The 23,903-nt window shown below is 35.3% G+C and overlaps 1 protein-coding gene and 1 long non-coding RNA gene across 3 annotated transcripts in view; one reads left to right on the top strand and one right to left on the bottom strand.

Moving 5' to 3' along the window:
* LOC136855454 (uncharacterized) overlaps positions 1-15,496 on the bottom strand; it is a 175,528-nt gene extending 160,032 nt beyond the window's left edge. The window contains exon 1 of the long non-coding RNA XR_010858041.1: positions 15,260-15,496. This is a non-coding gene — a long non-coding RNA (uncharacterized lncRNA). The remainder of the gene's footprint in view (positions 1-15,259) is intronic.
* A 244-nt stretch (positions 15,497-15,740) lies between these two features.
* Positions 15,741-23,903, top strand: part of Adar (Adenosine deaminase acting on RNA) — a 450,653-nt gene continuing 442,490 nt past the window's right edge. Inside the window, exons 1-2 of one of the 2 annotated variants that reach the window (XM_067132520.1) lie at positions 15,741-16,108; positions 17,322-17,512. The gene's annotated coding sequence lies outside the window, so the exon portion shown is untranslated. The remainder of the gene's footprint in view (positions 16,109-17,321; positions 17,513-23,903) is intronic. The other variant, XM_067132519.1, reaches the window with a different exon arrangement.

The raw sequence follows: 23,903 nt of genomic DNA on the forward strand, positions 1-23,903 counted from the left end.
AAAAATTCTTTTCTTCCTGTACGACATTATTATAATTTGCGAAAGCAGGAATCATTTTTTGTAAATCAAATTTTTAACAAGAGGAAAATCTTGCTTAAACTCTCTCTCTCTCTCTCTCTCTCTCTCTCTCTCTCTCTCTCTCAGCGAAGGTGCAGTGCATGTCCGTTCGTTTGGTGTATCAGTGAGCTAAAAAAAATGTGCTCTTTTGTTTTTTGTTTTCTTTACAAAATGCTTGCACAATCATTTCTGTATTCAAATCTCCAAACACAATTTGAGATTCTTGGTCAAAGCAGTTCTTGATTTCCTATCCCAGAAAAGATTATATTAAATCCAAAATCTTTACGATTTTGGGTCTTTCTCTCTATAAAGCTCACTAATATTAAGTTACTGATAGATCAGCTATCACAAAGAATAATATTTTCGGTATACCAGTGGAGTGGAAGCTGTAATGTCATACAAGAAACAGACATTTGCTTTCACTGCAGAAATACTCGAGTGTCTTTGCAAACATTCGTAAAAAGATACAAGCAATCTTGTCTTAAGAAACTAAAAGACTAACATTCTCTCTGGAAAAAAAAACAAACCTTAACATTTGAATGCAAGCACTTTCATTACCAATAATTGCAAAGAAACCCAACATTTAAATGAGAAATGCAGAGCATTAGTACAAGAGAGAGAGAGAGAGAGAGAGAGAGAGAGAGAGAGAGAGAGAGAGAGAGAGAGAGAGGAAAATACCTCATTGTTGCAAACAAGAAACGCGTACCCAGGGAAGGTTTTGTAATTTCCTCCAGCTTCTGGAATCTTTGTTGGGGAGGGGGAAGGGGAGGAAAGGGGGGGTTTAGGAAATCCCACGAATTCATGATTATTGTTATTTACGCTTTGTTGCCAACTTCTGCTGGCTCTTTGTGGACGCTCTCCGAAAGTCAGCGAAAATTTCATTAACATAAACCGCGCACAAACGCCTCCCGTGAGGGGGGACTAAATATTCCATTAGGAACATCGAGAGAGAGAGAGAGAGAGAGAGAGAGAGAGAGAGAGAGAGAGAGAGAGAGAGAGAGAGAGAATACAGTAGTTTAAATATGACAGACAGAGAGAGACAATACGGTAATTTAAATATGAGAGAGAGAGAGAGAGAGAGAGAGAGAGAGAAATACATTAAATTAAAAGTTAAAGAAAAAGTGAGAGAATATGGTAATTAAACGAGAGAGAGAGAGAGAGAGAGAGAGAGAGAGAGAGAGAGAGAGAGAGAGAGAGAGAGAGAGGGGGTAATTTACATATGACAGAGAAAAAAAGAAAGAGAGAATAGGGTATTTAAAATCAGAGAGAGAGAAATAATACATTAATTTAAATGAAAGAAAAAGTGAGAGAGAATATGGAATTACAAAGAGAGAGAGAGAGAGAGAGAGAGAGAGAGAGAGAGAGAGAGAGAGAGAGAGAGAGAGATACCAATGGAGAAATATGTAAATGTTTCCCATTAGCTATTATGTAACACAATCACTGCAGACAAAAACACATTCATACGAATTAATGTCATTCCTGCTTTTTCTTTGTTTAATCTCTAACTTTAATGAGTACCAAGATACATAGCGATACACAGATACAGTCAAGAAGCTTCGTAATGGGCTCAAAAGTGGCGTGGCTAAGATTTTTTTTTTTTACAAAAAACAAAAGACACGAATTTTCCCAATATTTTTTGCAAGTAAAAAACTTGATATTTTAATAAGCACAATTATGAAAGAAGAGAAAAATGCTTCCAAATTATATTTGAAAAAGCAAATAAAGCCATATAATATAGATATTTTGGATAGGTTTTCATTAGCAATTTCTTAAAAAAAACCTGTATTTTTTAAATTCCAAATTATTTTTGAAAAAGCAGATAAAGTGATCTTATTTAATAAGACGCAATTATCCCAAACCCTAAACTCGAGTATCGAAAGCACAAGCACGCACACACACACACACACATGCACAAACACACACACAACGCAAGATTCAACCCAAATAAACAGGCTGTTTTTCCTGTTCTCGAAAAACAACGAATAATCTCAGCAACTGCAACTGGATCACAAACCGCCGTGAATCAACTTGAATCTCTCTGTTGCAAACGACGAGAACTGGCATAACGGACTTAATCCCGGCTTATGCGTCGCAAATTCCAACGAAGCGCCAAGAAAAGTTTGAAATCCTGAGAACTCCAACTGACGTGGTTGGTTTTTCATATGTCCTGGCATATGAGGTGTGAAAAATGCTATTTTTTTCTTTTTTTAATTTATTTTTTATTTATTAACTTTTTTCTTTTTTAATAAGTGCGATCTCTTCTTTATATGTTTTCCTTTGCCTCCTCTTACTTTTTCTAATGAACACCATAATATTCTTTGGAAGCTTGAATTTCAAGTCAGTGGCCCCTTTGGTGGGCTTGTTCCATATGAATAGGTTTCATCTTCTGAATAATAATAATAATAATAATATTAATAATAATAATAATAATAATAATAATATTCAATTTAGACCGAAAGCCAAGTGCTGGGACCTATGATGAGGTCATTCAGCGCTGGAAGGAAAATTGAGAGTAAGAGGCTTCAAAGGTGTAACAGGAGGAAAACGTCGCAGTTGCACTATGAAAAAATTTGTTATGATAGGGTGGAAAGGTAAGATGGAAGAAAGAATATGAATGGAGGTACAGTAAAAGGAACGAGAAGGGTTGCAGCCAGGGGCCCCTAAGGGACGCTGTAAAGGACTGAGTAATGCCTACAGTGCACTGCGTGAGGTGCACTGACAGCACTGCCCCTCTACGAGGATTTTGCCTGAATTCCTCATCTGATCTTTGTTCCCCATCTAATCCCCTTTTCATATTATTCTCTCTCTCTCTCTCTCTCTCTCTCTCTCTCTCTCTCTCTCTCTCTCTCTCTCTGTCTGGGGCTTTTTTCATATTATCCTGGGCTTTCCTTCTGATCTTCATTCCGTTACTTCTCCGTCTATTACTTTCTGAAAAACTGCTCGCTCTCTCTCTCTCTCTCTCTCTCTCTTTCATCTCATCATATGTTCATATCATCTTACGCTTTGACATGTGACGTCTCTGAAGCTTATTTTCTGGTGGCCGCACACCACATTTCCAGACTTGGCAATTTGTAATAACAGCATACGAAGGCGTTTCAGATTCTCGGAATCTTAGCATTCAGCCGTTATACCCGCGTAATGCATCAAAATCTCTGGTATATTAATACTGCAACCCATACGTACATACGCAACGCACTTCTGCTCTCTTTACTAATCGGATACTCTTATTTTTTAATGTTAGTCTACCAAACTCTTTCCAATTTATCTATTATTCCACAATCTATTATATCCCTTAGGTAACTTAATTATACATTCTATATTTCCTGCGGCCTGCCCTTACACCAAAACATGGTACTTCTTTTCTTCCTTACCCGTTGGTTTTTTTTCTTTCTTAACCGGTTTTATTTCTTTTTTAACCTAAGGAGTTTCTCCTCGGTGGGAGTTCAGTAAGCAACTTCAAGACCTTTTAGTTGGCTCCATATAAGATGCCTTTAATATTATCTAAGCCTTACTTTCCTCCAAAGTCATCAGATACAGTCTGGAGCCCAATCCTCCAGAGAGGACTGGACTTCAGACCTTAACCTTTTTATTACCACGCCCACTCTACGGGATGGTCCTTGTCTCAACGGCCCCCGCTCCCCGCCCCCGTTGCATCTATGAGTAAAATTCCCTCCCAGATTTAAAGGAAATGAAAAAAGAGAAAGAGGGGGTTTCGGAAGGAGGTAAATAATTACAAAACATGGCTAAGTCCAGCGAGTCTAACCAGAGTAATAGACTATACGAAACTAATGTTATAAGGTGATACTTTTGCATTTTTTTTTTATAAACTTCTGAATATTAATTCCTCACTCTTGTTAAGAGAATAACGAATATAATTAGGGAATATTTAACTTTTCCCTAAGGCTCGGGCCATCCCTGGAAAGTGCTGACGCCCCCCTTATGGGGGCGCACCCCCCTGGTTGAGAACCACTGCTCCATGAAATCTGCCTTCAACAGGATACATGTGCTTTCGCCTTTCCTAATAATAACAGCCTACTTTAGTCCACCTTACCTCTTGTGACATTAATTTTAATTAATTAATATTACACTATCTATTCTCTATCTTTTCCTGATAAATCTATCCCCAATAAAATCTCAACATTCTCATTTGCAGAAGTCCTTCATTCCTCACACCACTAGACTGTGGATCATTCTCTCTGAGGACGTCGTGCAATCGGAACTTCATTAGTTTAAGCGATGATGCAATGCATTGCTACCCTAAAACAATTCCTCCTTGTATTTTAATCATTTACTTACATTTTTATCTATTTATTGATTAATTTGTTAATTTATTTATTTTTATTTTTTCAGTGAGGGATCTTTTCTTTCTGTATTTCCCATTGCCTTCTGATACTTCTTCCTAATGAACACCATATTATTTGGAAGCTTGAATTTCAAGTCAGTAGTCCGTTTTGTTAGCTTGTTCCATATGAATAGGGTTCATCTTCTGAATAATAATAATAATAATAATAATAATAATAATAATAATAATAATAATAATAATAATAATAATAATTACTACTACTACTACTATTATACTATACTATAATAATAATAATAATAATAATAATAATAATAATAATAATAATAAAAATAATAATAATAATAATAATAAGTCTAGCAAACTGTTAAACGAAAAAGTACTTTTCATTTTGGGGAACTTTCGCGCTCAGTAACGAACCAAGTTCCGGCGGAAAGTCTCGAGACAGCTGCGAGTTCTTGTGATGACCGAAAATTAAAATAATTGGACGAATTCCGTAACCGTCACGACAACCCAGCGATCTTCGGCGAACAATTCCCATTACGGCCGTTAAATGAACGAGCAAAGTTGCTTCGGCGAAATAAAATAATAAACGGGACTCGAAACCCTCCCGAAAGAATGCCTTTAATTCTTTTTTTGTTCGTCCCTCTTCGTTCCCGGGGCTTTTGAAAGACCTTGTCTTCCCATTCTATTCTGAAAGACCTTATCTTTCCATTCCATTCTGCAAGACCTTATCTTTCCATTCCATTCTAAAAAAACTTATCGTCCCATTCTATTCTGAAAGACTTTATCTTCCCATTCCATTTTGAGAGATCTTATCTTTTCATTCCATTCTGAAAGTCCTTATCTTCCTATTTTATTCTGAAAGACTTTATCTTCCCATTCCATTCTGGAAGACCTTCTCTTCCCATTCCATTCTGGAAGACCTCTTCTCATTCCATTCTGGAAAACCTTTATCTTCCCATTCCATTCTGGAATCCTCTTTCCCATTCCATTCTGGAAGACATTCTCTTCTCATTCCATTCTGGAAAACCTTCTCTTCCCATTCCATTCTGGAATCTCTTCCCATTCCATTCTGGAAGACATTCTCTTCTCATTCCATTCTGGAAAACCTTCTCTTCCCATTCCATTCTGGAATCTCTTCCCATTCCATTCTGAAAGACCTTCTCTTCCCATTCCATTCTGAAAGACCTTCTCTTCCCATTCCATTCTGGAAGACCTTCTCTTCCCGTTCCATTCTGAAAGACCTTATCTTCCCATTCCATTCTGAAAGACCTTATCTTCCCATCCCAATTTACTTTAGCTCCATTCTCATTTGAAAGACCTTATATTCCCATTCCAATTTGCCTTAGCCCCATTACCTTATCCTCTCATCCCAATTTACCTTAGAGTCATTACCTTCCCATTGCAATTTACCTTACCCAATTACCTTCTCTTCTCATCCCAATTTACCTTAGCCCCATTACCTTACCTTTCCCATACCAATTTGCTTCAGTCCCATTCCCTTCTGAAAGACCTATGTTCCCATCACAATCTAAAATTATCTTACGCCTCTCTCTCTCTCTCTCTCTCTCTCTCTCTCTCTCTCACACACACCTTTCCTAGTCGTCGCTTTAGTCCACTTTCATCTATCAGCTTCTAAACGATTTTAACACATTTAAAATTTCCTAAACACTCCCCTGACCCTTTTAAAATTCCCCCCCATACATTCTTACACTTTTCAAGTCCACAGCCCTTCCCCTTTTAAAGTATCTAAACTCCCATTCCCCCACCTTTAGGTTTCCTAAGTCCCTTCCTCCTTAAAAAAGTGGACTGACCCTTAACCTTTAACATTCTTCTGGCAGAGTTGAGAGAGAATCGCAGCTCAAGTAAGTGAATCATTTTCTTGATTCTATTTTTTTCTGGTAATTTCACGTAGACAGAAGACGTCTGTTTTCTACGGTACTCGTATGACGGTAGATTGCGCCAGGGATGTTTGTAGTTAGATTTTTAGGTAAGCTGTTTGTTAAAACGATGAAACAGGAAAACATAAAATGCCTACTTTTCTAAGCTGATAACTTTGGAGTATTATTCAAAGTTGGCTAATAATCTGTTTTCTTTTAACATGAGTCATTGTTACATTCTTCCTTTAACTGCTTAATCAAGGATGAGGTCCACGTGCATAGCACTTCCTTGTAAGAACCTTCATACACACACAAACACACACACACACACACACACACACACACACATATATATATATATATATATATATATATATATATATATATATATATATATATATATATATATATATACCATGAGAATCACCACTGCCACTAAAAAATTCCTAAGGTAAAGCAAAATTTTAACCATATCACTAAACAGTTCCATTTGACAGATTTTGTTTGCAAAGTAGGCAAACACCTAACCATGAGAGAGAGAGAGAGAGAGAGAGAGAGAGAGAGAGAGAGAGAGAGAGAGAGAGAGAGAGAGCACAAACACACTCAATCTCCCAACGGGCTTTACATGAAGCACTGACTGATCCTCTTATATAAACTAATAAAAAAATACTGAGTCACTGGAAGGACTTCAAACTCAATAAGAGGAGTCTCAAAGACTCCCTACTTTTCTAGTCTCTTGACATATATTTGTTCAAGGAAGTTTGTCAGAATTCTCAAAAACTTTTGGAGATAACAAATTCACACTGAGGACCAAAAGCAAAGCTTATTAAACTTCTTTAAGGAAATTTTTTTTCAGATTTTAACAAAATCTGAGTTCAAGAAAAATTATTAATACCAAGTTAAAATCACAGCTGAATTCGTTAATGAAAGTCTAAAGCACCACTTATTAAATTTCTTTAAGGAGAGCTCTCCAGATCTTAAGAAATTTCTAAAAATTCAAGAAGAAAGTTTAATACACAATTAAAGGCACAGCGTACTTCTTTATGGAAATTTTTCACGTCTTTTTGACGAATTTCTGAACATATGAATATTTTCATTTACAGAATCTATAGCACATAATACGTTCAAGGACATTTTTTCAGAATCAGTAAAATTTCTAAGAAGCGTAAACTCAAATAAACACTGTTTTACAAAACTTTCAGAAACTTCTGAAACTAATAAATTCAAACAAGAGCCCAAAAAGCAGTTTATCTTTCCAAAGAGGTTTCTCAAAAATTTCAGCAAACCTTTCTCAACATCTAAACCGCAGACCATTTCTTCCAGTATCTGCCCATCTTTCTGGTAAAAATTTCAAGAAGAAAAATACAAACCAACACACTCATATACAACCTATTTTCTTTCTAGGAATTTCCCCCAGTCCTCTGACTAATCCCTACAATGAAGGTAAGTCTAGATCAGGTGTTTCAAACACGCTCTCTTATTCTTTCCGAGAATTTCCCAGCCTTTTGGCAAATAGGGAAAGGTTAGTAAATTGTGTCAAAGCAATACAAAGCTAGGCTTTGGCCAGAATTTTCCCAGAGGGCTGAGTTCTTGTTATAATACACCCTCTTGTAAATATTAATTTAATAAAAATTCAAGCTTCTTAATAATAATAATAATAATAATAATAATAATAATAATAATAATAATAATAATAATAATAATAATAATAATAACACTGACTAAAATGTTGAATGAACATTCAATATTCTCTTTTTAACAATAATAATAATAATAATAATAATAATAATAATAATAATAATAATAATCAAATAATAATAATAATAATTCTAATAATAATAATAATAATAATAATAATAATAATAATAATAATAAAAAAGAATTCTAAACTGCTTATTAACATCAGAACATTGAACATTACAAGAATGAATAAAATCACTAAATTCTTTTAAAGTATTTCAACAGAACCAATTAACTTCTCAAGAAAAGTACTTAGCCTATTTAAGGACAGAATGAGGCTCAGAATCCCCCACCTCTCTCTCTCTCTCTCTCTCTCTCTCTCTCTCTCTCTCTCTATTAGGTGGTTAGAGATAATGGACCTGTCCTTCTGTCCTTGTACAGTGCCTCAGGGGAGGAATGTAATGGCCATTTCGTGTACTCTCTCAAAGTCACCAGCACCTAAAGTTTGTCTGTAGGAAAATGCGCGGCGTGTCTTGAAATTCATTTAGGAGAGAAGAAGGTTCTTCAGTACGTGGTTTCAAAGACAGGGGATTAGAATAATTAATTTTAAAAATGAAACCACAAAGTACCTGCGATTAGACAGATAACTATACGAAGTCAAAGAATGTCTAATTAATTAGAAGGTTCTCAAAGGGATGTATGCACATAATTTAACCCATATATATATATAAGTGCTGTAACTGACAATTTCATGATTTATTCTTTTTTTTTTGGGGGGGGGCCACTGCCTAGCCTCGACTCTAGAACACTTCAGATTACTGAACACTTATATACAGAGGAATGGTATCCACTTGTCCACTTTAAAAAAAATTGTAATACACACACACAAACCTATATGTCTATAAAAATATTGTATATACATACTGTACATATATGCATATATACATATGTATAGGAACACATATATATATATATATATATATATATATATATATATATATATATATATATAATATTCGGTTACTTACGAAAACCCTATTGCACACCAGCAAGCAAAATAATATTAAATCACCTTAACAAATAACATACGCATATTTCGAAGAGCAATTAAATGAGATTTATGGTTTTCATGGTCACTGAATAAAACAAACATCTACATTAAGTAAGCTACGGCCATTAGGCTAGGCATAATAAAGCCATTAGTGGTGAAATAAGCAATAACAATGCACCGATCTGCAATGCACAGAGATCTAGAAATCTAAACAAAACACTCACTCGATGTCTGTACGTTTTCGAAAACAGAACTGGAACAGACCTATAATTAACCTCCATTTACCATTCTGTTCACTTGTAAAGCATATTGCTTTTAACTTACAACCCCTTGAGGACAGAGAACGTCGTCTGAAAGGATACTACCCTTTGGCGTGCTGTTATCTACTCAGAGCAAGAGGAACTCTCGACGTGATGAAGCCGTTTCTTTCCAAAATTCAGAAAACATGCGACGCTAGAACAGGTAAGTCTTACGTTAATGCTCCACGCTAATATGGAGATAAATCTTACGTTAATGTCTCCTCACTAATATTGGGAAACAGGCGGATCTTGTGGAAAATGCTCTCAACTTGTCTTGGGGAAACAGCTGGGACGCGAACGTTTTCTAAGAAAAGTTAGTGTCATGGGGATACTAAAGTTTTCATAAACGTTTCTGAATACTTATAAAAGTCAGGATATTTCAATTTACTCAGTAACTTACAGACGCTTACATAATGATGAAGGGGAGATGGAGAAGGAACAGTAGGTTATATTGTTATGAAAAGGGAGGCTGGAGATGAGTGGAGATTTGTGAAAGTGAAAGGATGTGCTAAAAAAGAAAAAATGGGATTTTTTTTAAAGAATTCCCCTCTCAGGATCTCTTGTAAATTCAAAATCAGATTGTTTTTATAAAAAGTAAAATTGTTACTTTGGTTAGTATGTGAAAGTATCGCCATTTAGACTTGGAGTATGAACAACATGTTTCACAACACAAGTAAAGAACATTAGCATAAAATCGCCCAGTTCCCCAATGTCAGTGTGGTGCAGTAACCTACGATTCACGTATTATGATGTCTTGTTCTATAGATGTTGGAGAGAAATTGCTTAATTTTACCAGGCATTAATAGATTCTATATAATTAATTTAGTAGATTCTATATATTAAGCTAGTAGATTCTATATATTCAAGTTAGTAGATTCTGTATACTTAAGTTAGTAGATTCTATATACCCAAGTTAGCAGATTTATATACTAAAGGTAATAGATTCTATCTACTTAATTTAGCGGATTCTATATAGGCTATAAGGCAATATACACAAAACACTTCGTTATGATGGCGAGAATGAGTCCAATTTGGCTTTAGTAAAATGTATACATATCTTCGTGAATCAGATATATATATATATATATATATATATATATATATATATATATATATATATATATATATATATATATATATATATATATATATATATATATATACAAGTATATACAGTGTGTGTGTGTGTGAATCACAAACTCACTTCCACAAATTTTACCGGAGCAAAATATCATTCAAAATTCCTACCTCATTACCACAATGTGAGCGACAACAAAGCCTCCTGCACCTGCAAAGATAAGCATTAATTAACAAACAACAAAGAATACATTTGCATTTTGAACTCTTTTCAAAATTCATCTGACACTGAGCAGGCAAAGTACTTCGTCCCTTTTCAATCTGCTCACAAATAGATGATGTTGAACCATTTTCAACTAAACCGTGACCTGGTAGCTTTAGCACTTCCCTACCTTTCCTGTTACCCAAAACAGGGGTCAAAATCCCACTCCCTTACCTTCCTGTTACCCAGAACAGGAGCCAAAACCCCACTTCCTTATATTTCTGTTACCCAAAACAAGAGCCAAAATCCCACTTCCTTATATTTCTGTTACCCAAAACAGGAACCAAAATCCCATTTCCTTACCTTTCTGTTACCCAAAACAGGAGCCAAAATCCCACTTCCTTACCTTTCTGTTACCCAAAACAGGAGCCAAAATCCCACAGACACGTTTTACCCAACTTCCCCCCAAACTTTGTCATTACACGAACATAGGCCTACTGTTCATAACGAGATTGTAAGAAAGCTCTGTAACATAGGCTTAGAAGCTAAACCACTGTATTTCTGTTCCTTACAATTACCCGTCTAGTCAATTGCACAACTTCCCTAGGAGGAAAACAGTTTTCGGACACATCTAAAATTACTTCCTACCTACTCCGCAACAAATTCTGGGCCCTATTTTCTTATTAAGGGAGTTGATTCACTATGGCTTAGGCCTACGCTATTTTAGCCATTTATCACATTACTTTTCTTTCATATCAGTAGCCCTGAGAGCATTAAATTACAATCCTTAAACATTATGCTGGATGTAGAAAATTATACTGGTATTTTTTTATAGCATAACGGTTAACGGTTCCTACGTTCTTGTATTAAAGGATTAGATCAAATAAAAACAAATTTAATACCACAGACACTCTTTAAAACAAACAAAATCTTTAGGTTTTAAAACCATCATCCTAAAAAGCGTGACTACTCATGCAAATGATAAGTGTGATTTCAATAAAAAAAAAACTGCAAAAACTTCTCTCCCGTACCAATAAACGCACACGCATGTACAGTATACACATATATAAAAAAAAACAAACTTCATCGCATACACTTGTAGCACCCCTGCATATCACCATTTCCTTTCCATCACTTTACCCCTGCATCTTCAACCCACCTGCGTCTACAATACCCCCTAACCCCCTCCCCCCCTCCCCAAAATCCCTCGCCAGGGTCCCTTGGTCTAAGAAGATCATGTCGGTCTCCGGGTGTGAGTGCTGTTAAGTAGACGCGCTTTCTTAAAGCCGAAGTTGTCAACGGTCCCGACTAAAACCGACAAAAGCCTTGTTCTCTCTCTCTCTCTCTCTCTCTCTCTCTCTCTCTCTCTCTCTCTCTCTCTCTCTCTCTCTCGATAAAACGTCGTTGCTCGATCATGAGGATATAGGCTTTGAGGCATTTTTCTATTGGGAGTCGTTTCCTTTCCTAGGCCTAGTCTAGAATTTTAGGATTTGGTTCCCAAAGCATTTAAGTTCGGTGCTCTTACTTGGGCAGTTTAAGGTAGCCTTAATTGTGCTACAAATGGAAACCTGAAATATACTTGGTCTTTAATGTTATCACTGTGCACTGACACTGGCTATATCCATGAAAACAGCACTAGCCTTACAGTCTTCTTACTTACATCTGTTCCAGTTTTTCCTTCGTGCCAGTGAGTTATCCGTCCCGTCAGCCACCACGTATGAAAATTTACACCACAGATTTGTTATTAGTCCTATGTCATTTCACCATATGCCTAATGCTCTTGTGTTAGGAAAATATCAGAGAGACGAGACAAACGGCTTACTTCCAGTTCCAGCTCAGCAAGGAAAAAATAAATATAAAAATCACTATGGACTTTTCCCTTTAGGTTCAACTTCCCTCTGGAATCGAAAGACGGAACATTTCATATCTACGCGACTGAGAAATGAAGTCCTGATCAAATGTAGGCGGAATAACGTGATAAACAGGGAACTGAATTCTGAAAAATATTAATAAAATACACAAAAAATAAGGGTACTTGAGTGGCTGATGTTTTTGTTAATTCGGCACCGTTCTCTCAAAACGCCACCGACTAAGCGTTCCTTTAACCAAGCGCAGACGATTTCTCTCTTCCCGCCGTCGCCTACAGCCACGGTCATTAATTAACATTCATGACGCATTCTATTAAGAGGTCGTAATTTGCCTGGAACTTCCGGCGGGATAATGAATCATGTCGCCGGTCGTTTGTGAGGCATTCAAAAGGAACGCGTGAAATTTTTCGGCTTTTATTTTTTTCAGGTGATGATATTTGCCATAAATCATGGCCCTTCCGTTTATGAAGTTGCTAGTCTAAGTTTTCACTACAAAACATACAGAGTATATATATATATATATATATATATATATATATATATATATATATATATATATAGAGAGAGAGAGAGAGAGAGAGAGAGAGAGAGAGATTCTCGAAGCCCAATCTTTAATTATCAGGAAGTGGAGCATTGAACTGCAATAGAATCGGCCTAGCACCAACAAGCATCAATCTCTCTCTCTCTCTCTCTCTCTCTCCTCTCTCTCTCTCTCTCTCTCACAGACTCGAAACCAGAACGGCGGCATGCGTACGCGCCCTATAACATCCGCTCTAACATTCTTCGCGGAACTGGTTATTCGTGTTAAGGGGGAATCTTGGGAACGCATGGGAATTCCGGCACATTGTGGAAGTCTAGAAATCCTAGGAATCTCTATGAGGTGAGCAACACCACCCCTCCCCACCCCCAACATTCCCCCGGGGCAAGACTGGCATGGCACCCACAACCCCGGGAACCCTGCCCTCGTATGATGCCCGCAAACAATTGAAATGTAATTAAACTTTCACCAATGACTGACTCTGGGAAACCAAGAGGTGGTGGGGTCGGCTCCATATTGATACGTCTCGTCAGCGGATTTCTGACTCCCTTGAAAGTAAGGTTCCGTGAAAAGGCAGTATAATTATTTTTCCTGCGATTGTAACAAACAGCTGAGAGTGTACTATTACTCAGAATTTAGGCAAAAGGCAATGTACTGGGAATTATGGAGTCACTGAACGAAGAGGGAAAACAAAATAAAAAAAAGTTGAACCGTAAAGTTTCTGAGGTAAAGAAAATGTATACAATTTTTTACTCAAAACATGTGATTCTGCATAAAATAAGTTTTCACTCGAGCTACAGTTTACTAGTAGAGGTACCTTAAAATATGAACTTGATTTTGTTAAGTATCTAGAGAAGAGGAAGTATTTTAGATCAACAAATACCTGTAGCATGTTAACAACTTTGCACTAGTCTTTAACTTACTGAACAAACTGGTCAGCAATGAAACAGAAGTAAAATACTTGCGATTAGGACACTTACGTCAATTTTGTGAATTTTAGCTGTATTGTACATAAATGTATGAGCCAATTTCCTTTATAATGTTTCTGCACTGAATTCCATTTTCAATTTGTATAAGTTCTGTTATAATACTGTATATTTCTTTGTGTTGATCTGGTAAAATTGTAAATATTTCTGTCTTAAATCTTTTCTTCTGTTTGCATAATTTGAACTAGTAACAAACTTACTTTTTGTGCATATTATCTGAGAATGCGGTGTAATTTTTCCTCTTCAACAGTTTTAACACAATTTTGTTTAACAGCTTTATTTAGATATAGTTTGTAATTTCATATTTTCTATCTTTATTTTGCCCATACATCACTGGAATTTGTATCTCATCCACTGAACAACCTAAGACGAATTTTCTGTAATTATACATTCATATTATAACTCAGCTCACGTCTTAACCAACTTAACACTAAAACAAATTGATGGTGATGAAAGCAATCCCCTTACTTTGTTAATAAAATCCAAGATATTATAGTGAATATAGTAAATAATTCATACTTTCACAGCATACCAGATCCTCCTAACATAATTAAGTTAAGACTGTAAAGTTAGGCTGGGGTCTAAGGGAGTCCTTAACCAAGTAAAACCATGGCATTCTTCTTCAAATTATACATTCATTCTTTTTCCTTTGTAATTATGATACCTTAAGTAAGATTAGGTTGGAGGAGTCCAAAGGGAGTGGAAACTCAAATAACTTAGTAGAACCTGGAACATTAAATACCGTTAGGCTACGCAAGGTTAGGTTAAAGCGTTTCCTTGTACTGGGCATAACACAAAATGGTTTATATTTATTAGTGCATCCATTTATACATATAAACTATATATTTTTCTGATATATTATCTTGTGATACACCTATTTCCTACCATTAGTGTCAGCGTCTGCGTAATTCACTTGTTTTGCGTTTACGTCATTCAAAATCATCCGGTTCCCCAATGGGGGTATAGCCTTGCGTAGGCCTCATTGCTAGATATTGGGAAGGGAAAAAATATAATATAAAATAAAGATGGTTTGCACAGTACTAATGGTATAAAAAGTCCTTAAAAAAAGAAAATATTCAGTAATAAAAATAATATTTGGTGACTTAAATTAATTAACATTCTTTTACCAAAAATTTCAGCGAGTATAGGGTAGGCTTAGTTTACTGAAAACCTCAGCTAAACTACCGAAGATTACTAAACCCATTCTGAAACTGCTGGTTTATACTACACAAGTGTTGGTTAATTTGCTTCAGAACTCCGATTTACCCAATGTTAACTGCGGTTAACAGGTGGTTAAATTGACATAAACTTACCTTACCGTAATAAACGCCTGGCCTTAGCAGCCAGCAACAGGTTAGCACGGGTCATAGGAGCTGGTTAGCATGGCGCTTATTTAGATTAAAATCACTCGTCACTCCCTATTTATACGTTAGCACTTCAATAAAACAATATAATCTGAAACTGTCGAACACCGAATATGACGAAAAACGAAGCTTGAAACGATAAATTACTGTATATGAGACACAACAACAACAATAACAACGATTCGTTTTTGTTGACATTATTGGTCGTAAATTTCATCTTAAATTAGGGTTATGCAATAATTAATGTTCCCTTTATGTAACTTTTAAATGAATTCATAAACGTATGGATATGTATTTATTATACTAAAGTTACGAAAAATATTGATGCAAACGAGTTAAAATTAGTCTATAATTTTTTCTATATAAATTAGAGAGAAATCTACCATAATATAAAAGGGAATTATTGGGATTCATTACTTTGCGCGCGACTATCGTATTCTTCTTAAATTAGGATTGTACAATAATAAATGTTCCCTTTATGTAAGTTTTAAATGAATTCATAAACTTATAGAGATGTATTTATTATACTAATTTACGACTAAAGTAAAGATGTGACGTTTATATTAGTTTATTAATTTTAATATAGAAATGAGAGAGAAATCTACCATAATACAAGAAGGAATTATTGGAATCCATTACTCGACGGGTTACTAGCTTAGTCTTGTTCAAATGTGTGTTTACGTCAATATTATTTCAACCCGTTGTATTAACGCTGTTATATCAATTCAATATAGCGATAGCAGAAGAGCTCTGGTCCTTAAAATTACTTTCCAGGACTGGTTAACCAAAATCATTACATTATGGTAAGTTGGCCAACCTAGTCGTATAGTTGGCCCAATGATATGGGTTATAAAAGAAGTTTTTCGTAACTTACTTTTATGCTGTTGAACAGAACGAATGTAAAATATAGTTTATTTTTTGGTTTTCGTGTAATTTAAGACAATTTTGGTTTTTATCTTTTAGTGAAATTCACCGTTAATTCATGTACACTCCTATGTCAAAATATCGTAGCGTGGGTATCGTGGGCCTACGGCTAAACCTGGATTTTTGGAGTGGTGGGAGACGGAAAACGTAATTTTTTTTTTTTTTTTTTAGATTTCCGGTAAAGTGTAGCTTTTCTGATAGCTTATGATGTGATTCATGTCAGAAATAAAATAAGTAATAAGGGTGTGACATGACCTAACCTAGTTTAGGGCTGCGCTGGGGAGGCTTTGCCCCCTCCCCCACCCTGGCCCTCCCATAAGTTAACGTAGGACACTGCAAACTAAAATAAATTATATGGTTGTGGCCTAACCTAACCTACCGTAGGGTGCCAGGTCATTATCTGCCCCAGGGGAGCGTTCCCCTCATGGACCTACCACCTAACCTAATGTAGGCAGTGTAATTTATAGCAGATAACAGGGTTGCAGCCTAACGTAATCTAGGCCACCAGGTCTTTACCTGGCTGGGTTGAGGGCTGAGCAGCTTTTGCAATTATTTACGTTTTAATGTTGCAAATATATTTAACACCACTACTACTGTATTCAATTAATATTATTGTTGCCTTCCCGTCAGATAAAATAACAATTTCATATTACTAACCTAAAAAATTCACCTTGTATTTTTTATATTTTACTTACATTTTTATCAGGTAATTTATTAACTTGTTAATTTTTTTTTTCATTTTTAATAACCCATCTCTTCTTTCTGTATTGACTATTATCTTCTGTTGCTTCTTTCAAATAAATACATATTTTTTGGAAGCTTGAATTTCAAGTAAAGGACCATTGTGGGCTTGTTCCATATGAAGAGGGTTCATTTTCTAAATAGTATTACACATTAATATAATTAATACACACACATAACATACACATAATAATATAGAAAAGTAAGTTCAGAGTAAATTTATACAATTTTTTGTCATTTATTTACATTTTAATGTTGCAATTATTTTGAACTATACTACTGTTAATATTATTGTTGTCTTCTAGTCGGGTAAATTAACCTTCCCATAATTCCATTCCTCCTTCAAAACAGGCGGGAAATTCACTCATATGCAGAAAACGTTACCGTTCCTGCAGCAGATGTTCCATCCCACGTAGCCTCCAGGAGACTCCTAGCTCTCGTAATTAATCCACGGATACCCTCCCTCAAAGGACCCGAATTCGCCACGCTCGTTGGTGGGCCGGACAGCGTTTAATGTACTCTAGGATCTCTCGTCTGTTAAGGTCAGTTAGTGTGGTCTTGTCCTTCCCAGCAGCTGCTGTGATGAAATGTATGTAGCTAGCGTTGACATTTCGGTCTTGTCTTAGTAGGAATTTGGTGCAAATTGGTGCGTGCGTGTTGTGTGCCCTTGTGGCTGTTTGCAGTTGATATTATTCATGGTTTTCTATATATGTGCTCTACCACGAGTATATCCGTTGAAGGAAATTAATTTATCTAACTAGAAGACAACAATAATATTAACAGTAGTATTGTTAGATATAATTGCAGCATTAAAATGTAAATAAATGGCAAAAACTTGTATAAGTTTACCCTGAACTTACCTTTCTCTATTATTATTATTATTATTATTATTATTATTATTATTATTATTATTATTATTATTATTATTATTATTATTATTATTGTTGATAATGCTGTTATCAGGTTTTTGATCCCAAGGTACCTGCAAATGTCTTTAAATGTCATATTTTCTTTATATTTTACTTTTTTATCTAACTCCCTAGGTAGATATACCTTACAAAGGAATATACATGAAAAAATATATTTGATGAAAATAGTTTACCTGGGAAACATTTACAGTGGTTTTTAAATTCATATTACTGTGCGTTAACGTTGGAGAATAATTATTTTTCATTCTCTAAACTTTTTTCTTTTTATTAACTGGCTCTAATACCGCTTAATTGTTAGCTCAGTCTTATCAGAAAGGGCCAGGTGTCGTATCCGGATTTCTTGCAAATCCGGATTCTTATCCGCAAGTCTGATGAGGTGGCTTAGTGAAGGAAATGTGTTTGTCTGTAAATATTTACATAACCTGTTGGTGTAAATTAATGAAGTGCTTTTATGTGGCTTAAGAGACTCATTGTTCTAGTTTAAGAGTCTCATAATTTTAGCTTGAAGAGTCTCATAGTTTTAACTTTAGATGATCATAGCTTTAGCATATGATTCTCATAACTTTTGCTCATGAGTCTTTCATAGTTTTAGCTTGATATTCTCATAGCTTTAGCTTATGAGTATCATAGATTTAGCTTCCGAGTCTCGTAGCTTTAGCTTATCGTTCTCGTAGATGTAGCAAGTCTCATAGCTTTAGCTTAAGATTCGAATAGCTTTAGCTTAAGAGTCTCTCATCGCTTTAGCTTATGAATATGACCTTGATATTCAGATTTCTAGCACGATCAAAGGTTTAATATAAAATATGGGCTTATTTTTTATTAAAGTTTTAAATCCATCTAGTCACGTCTGACGTCATTTCCTCATAAAGAATGCATTCAGTAAGATCTTCCATTAGTTTTAACATGACTCACTCATAACTCACTCAGTAGCATGACAGCTCACAAATGCATATTTGATAGACTGCCATCAGGCAAATAAATAAGTGATCGTGTCGCAAACATCAGTCATTTGATTTTATGAGTTTCAGCATCAAATATTAGCAGCAGTTTATCATCTGAATCGTTAATGGGGTGTAATTAATTCGAAACATGTCAATTTGTTTCGTGATTTTCATTTGCATTTAGTTGTTTACATTCGGAGTTTTAGCAGATAAATATGCAAGGCATTTGTTGCAGTGAATATGCAGAAACAAGAGATTTAAGTTGGTAACTGATGACATATGTTTAGCGCTTTTGTTTACATAATATTTCTTTCTCTTTGACAAATGAATTTGAATGTGCCTTTGGAGCTGAAATAAAATGTGTCAGTATATTTCCTTTATACGAGTAGGTCGTTGTGTTCTTAAAGGTTTCGTGCACGGATTTCTCTCTCTCTCTCTCTCTCTTTCTCTCTCTCTCTCTCTCTTTCAGACTTGACAAAGGGCACTATGCTTTGGGTTAGTTTGTATGTTTGTTTGTTTTTAGTAGGATTTCACAAAAATGTGTGTGGTTTTATATATATATATATATATATATATATATATATATATATACATATATATATATATATATAAATATATACACATACAGATATTTATGTATATATACATATATAATATATATGTATATATATACATATATATATATATATATATAAATACACATATATACATATATATATATATATATACACACACACACACACACACACACATATATATATATATATATACATATATATATATTATATATATATATATATATATATACATATATATATATATATATATATATAAATATATATATATATATATATATATATATATATATATATATATATATATATATATATATACTAGCCTGTTGACAAACATACAGCACTGTATGTGTGTTTTGTTCACGTCAGAGGACAAACAAAACCGACATACATACATGCAGACACACGCAATAAAAGGCCAGTAGTTGTATAAAGTCATCATTGTGCAGTAGCTTAATCCAGACTTAATTGCCTGAATTTCAATATCGGTTAATCCCTCCCAGCCCCCCTTATCCTTTCCCCACCATCCTCCCCTACTCCCAGCCTCCTCCTCCTGCGTCCAAATATGCAAAATAAAAATAAGATAATCCAGGAGGAAAATAAAGAATATCCAGCGCTTAACCTTCATTCTTAGAGGCACCATTGTCTCAGCGGACAAAAGATATTTGCCAGTGGATATATGCAGTTTTAATACACCCCGGGGAAGGAATTCTGATCCCCGCTTCATTACCCGGTATTATCCTCTTTTCATTTCACTCTCATTTCACCCTTTTCATTTTCATTTTTTGTTTTTTTGTTTTTTTGAGAGAGAGAGAGAGACTCATCTCCTGTTTAGTTTTAATCATTCACCTGGCTGTTTTTTTTTTTGTGTATTTTTTATTTTTTTATTTTGGCTTTGTTTGAGAGGAGGAAAAGTTTGGCTGTGAGGATGTCTCTTGGGGGTGGAGGGAAGAGGAGGAGGTTTCACGGGGAGGGGGCGGGGGAGAGAGAGAAAGAGATAGTGTATTGTTTTTCCTGTTGACTTTTATACATTAAATGGTTGTTTATTAGGTGTGTGTATATGTATGTATGTATGCATGTATATATGTATATGTATATACGGTGTCTTTGTGTGAAAGGTATGTTTGTTTTAAGCGCTTGCTTCGATTAGTTTGATTGTGATATATCCTGTAAGTCTCAGTGAAAAACTACGTAACACATACATATATTTGCATGCTTGTGTTTGAGCTGGGTGACAGTTTTTTCTCAAAGTCATTAAACTTGTTCTCTTCTTTTCATACTTTTATTTTCCCCCTGTGAACAGCTTTTATGACTTCTCTTTTCCTTCCTCTCCTCCCAACATCATTATCGCAACTTCCTCTCTCCTTCTCTGCCCTCCAAACATCATTATTGGAACTTTCTTTCTCCTTCTCTGTTTCCCAAAATCATTATCGCAAGTTCCTTTCTCCTCTGTCTTCCCAGCATCATTATTGCGACGTGCTTTCTACTTCTCTCCTTTCTCCTTCTCTGTCCTCCCAACAATATTCTCGCAACTTCCTTTCCCCTTCTCTGTTTCCCAGCATCATTATCTCAACTTCTTTTCCCCTTCTCTGTCTTCCCAGCATCATTATCGCAAGTTCCTCTCTTCTTCTCTGTCTTCCCAACATCATTATCACAACTTCCTGTACTTCCTTTCTCCTCTGCTTCCGAACATCATCATCACAACTTCCTTTCTCCTTCTCTATCCGTGTTTGTGCGAGGAACGTATCGTCTTATTCCGTCAGATCTCACACGGCAAGGCTGCTCGCCGTCGTTGTTGGAACCCGGTCTCATAATCCATCACTGTCCGGAAAGTTGTTAAAGTCTTTCAAAGGGTTGAAACTCCCGACTGAAATTAATGTCTTCGAGAAACAAAAGAAATTCATCGTTCGGAAAGCCCTTGTTTTTTTTTATTAATTTTTTTTTAAAGTCTGTGTATTTTGCTCCTGAACAGAGTAAAAGTAGGAAGGTTCAGTTTTGAAAGTATCTGAGGAATGCAGCGATTAGTTTTGTAGTCTTTTGCTTATCTTTTTTGACATTTAGTTTTTGTTTAGGTTGTTGCACATAGCTGCCTGTTGATTAAAGTTTTGATGGATTCTCTCTCTCTCTCTCTCTCTCTCTCTCTCAGAGCAATTACTTTGCAAACTTTGTGCAATAGTTCGAAATGTAGTTGTTATCTGTTTCATTGTACAGCTGTCGCTCTTTCGAGTAATCTCTCTCTCTCTCTCTCTCTCTCTCTCTCTCTCTCTCTCACTCACACACACACACACACGCACACACACACAGAAGTAAGCCAAAAATCTTTTGATTGAACTCAATCATAATATAATTAATACGTTCTTAGTTTACCAGTTAAAGTTAATAGTAAAGAAATGATAAATAGATTGATGCTTATAAACTGATAAAACACAGAATGTGAGGATCATTACGCCCCCTTGTGAAATAAATAATGCATATACTTTTCTGTATTTTGTACCTTTTGTACCTATACTGATCCGCTGGTATAGTGGTTAGTGTCGTGGCATGCCACTCAGATGTCGCGGGTCGCGCCTCCACAGGGGATGAAGTCACCGGCTCTGCATCATGATCAGTTACCGCTGCAGTAGTCTGCGTGTAGAGGTTAAACCAACATTCTCGAAGATTGACTAAGTCAGTGGCCCCTTTGATGTGCTTTCGTCGTTGTACCCTTTGATGTGCTTGTTCCATGGGGAATAGGTTTCATCTACTGAAATATAATAATAATAATAATAATAATAATAATAATAATAATAATAATAATAAACGAAGATATATATTTTACCGCAAATTGCAGTTCTAGGTCATTTAACTGTAAAAGACTAAAGTGATTGTTTTATCTTTGAGTCCTGAACTCAGATAGGTTACATTGTCTCTGGTTATTTAATTTTATATTCCTTTTCTCAGAAGTTTATTAAATAGCAGGAATGCTGTGATTGCATTGCTTTTGCAAAAGAGCCTCCGTGATAAATTGAATGACGTTTTTATCTTTAAGTTATGAACTCAGATAGGTTAGTTTTTCTCCCATATATAGGAGATAGATTACTTTGTCTCCTATATATATAGAAGATAGGTTACTCTGTCTCTTGTATATAGGAGGTAGGTTACTTTGTCTCCTATGTATAGCAGATAGGTTACTTTGTCTTACTTTATATAGGGGATAGGTTACTTTGCTTCATGTTTATAGGAGATAGGTTATTTGTCCTATATATAGGAGATAGGTTGCTTTGTCTCCTATACATAGGGGACAGGTTACTTTGTCTCCTATATATAGGGAATAGGTTACTTTGTCCCCTATACATATGAAGAAGAATATAAAGTCTATAATTTTATATTCCTTTTCACGAAACGGTTATGACCTCAGATGCATTGCGCATTCTCCTATTAAATCATTTGATATTCCTCTTCACAAAAGTTCTACCTGATCAAGAGACCAGATGGCACTTAATGTTTCAGCCTCCGCGGTAACAAGTACTTTCATTCGTCTCTTAATTGCCTCTGTGACTAATTAGAGCGTGAATGGAATGACATCTGTTTAACAATGCATATTTTGACTGCAATTAGCGTCCCTCGTGAGTTGTTCATTAGATTAGAGTTGGTTTCTCTCTCTCTCTCTCTCTCTCTCTCTCTCTCTCTAGAAATCATTGTACAGAATGAATCATAATCTCTCTCTCTCTCTCTCTCTCTCTCTCTCTCTCTCTCGGAATTATTGTACAGAATGAATCATAATCTGTCTCTCTCTCTCATTATCCTTTTATTATTTCATTATCTTTACAGAATGAACCATAATCTCTCTCTCTGTTCTCCTTTTTAATTTCATAATCATTATACAAAATGGACCATAATTTCATAACTGGTAATTAACTTAATCCCTGAATAATATACAGAGTACTGGTATTCTCGTTAATTAAATTTATTTGTTTATGTTTCGTATTGTTGTAGAAATTACTACTTTTAATGTTAAAAATTGGAAAATAATCATATTGTCCCTCACTTTTCCATCTTTATTTTAGATCCAAGAATTGCAGATACTGAGAGAGAGAGAGAGAGAGAGAGAGAGAGAGAGAGAGAGAGAGAGAGAGAATTGCACTAATTTTCCAAAAAGGAAGCATCCTTACACACACACACATATATATACATATACATGAGAGATGCTTCTTTAATATACTCAGAGAGAGAGAGATGCAGAAACAAAGGAGAGAAAACAACAAAAACAATAAAATGAGAAAATTAATTTATTTACAATATTTACAAGAGTCAGGTCTGGAAAACCCTAAATACAAGAAAAACCAAAAGGCAGCACTAAAAACACTAAATAAACCAAAAAAATTTCAACAGCAAAAAAAAAAAATACCAAACATACGTCCTCCATCGGGTCACCAAGACAGCCCTCAGCTGCACACACACACAAACCAGAATACCCCCGATGGATGTCAGGACAGCCTCATGTCATCA

The sequence above is a fragment of the Macrobrachium rosenbergii genome, chromosome 31 (genome assembly GCF_040412425.1).
Source record: "Macrobrachium rosenbergii isolate ZJJX-2024 chromosome 31, ASM4041242v1, whole genome shotgun sequence".
Taxonomy (NCBI): Eukaryota; Metazoa; Arthropoda; class Malacostraca; order Decapoda; family Palaemonidae; genus Macrobrachium; species Macrobrachium rosenbergii.